Source organism: Aplysia californica, unplaced genomic scaffold (genome assembly GCF_000002075.1).
Source record: "Aplysia californica isolate F4 #8 unplaced genomic scaffold, AplCal3.0 scaffold00051, whole genome shotgun sequence".
NCBI lineage: Eukaryota > Metazoa > Mollusca > Gastropoda > Aplysiida > Aplysiidae > Aplysia > Aplysia californica.
Window position 1 is genome coordinate 814,171 of NW_004797321.1, and position 535 is coordinate 814,705.

The following is a 535-nucleotide window of genomic DNA, read 5'->3' on the forward strand; positions in this document are numbered from 1 at the left end:
CACACACACACACACACACACACACACACACACACACACACACACACACACGCACACACACACGCACGCACACACACACTTGTGTGTTTTGTATTGTATATACATATATAGGGCCTACTGAACGCCATTAAAAATGCGACGTTTTTAAAAGGCTATGAGAAAGCCAAAATAATATGCTCTGATCGCCACGATTTTTGGATACAGAAGCGAGTAGCTGTTAATTCACACGCTCTTGCACGGATTTTGTTATTTTCACGAGCACTTTTCATCGCAGCAAAGTGACCTGTGCTTTGGTATAATGTGTTTATGAGGCGCAATATTACCGATGAAAAGAATTAAATTCTCTGGGAAGATGATACGTGGCTCTTTCCAAAAAGAAGTCGGGAAAGGTTTGCGGTCAGTTTTGAATTTTCTTTTATTACATGATGCCTCAACTTAGCGAAGCTGACTGAAGTTTTGACTCCTCCTTGTTAAAGGCGGAAAATCTGCCCGAGAAGCAGCAAGATGGCTAAAAGGCAATGCGTATGATATTTCT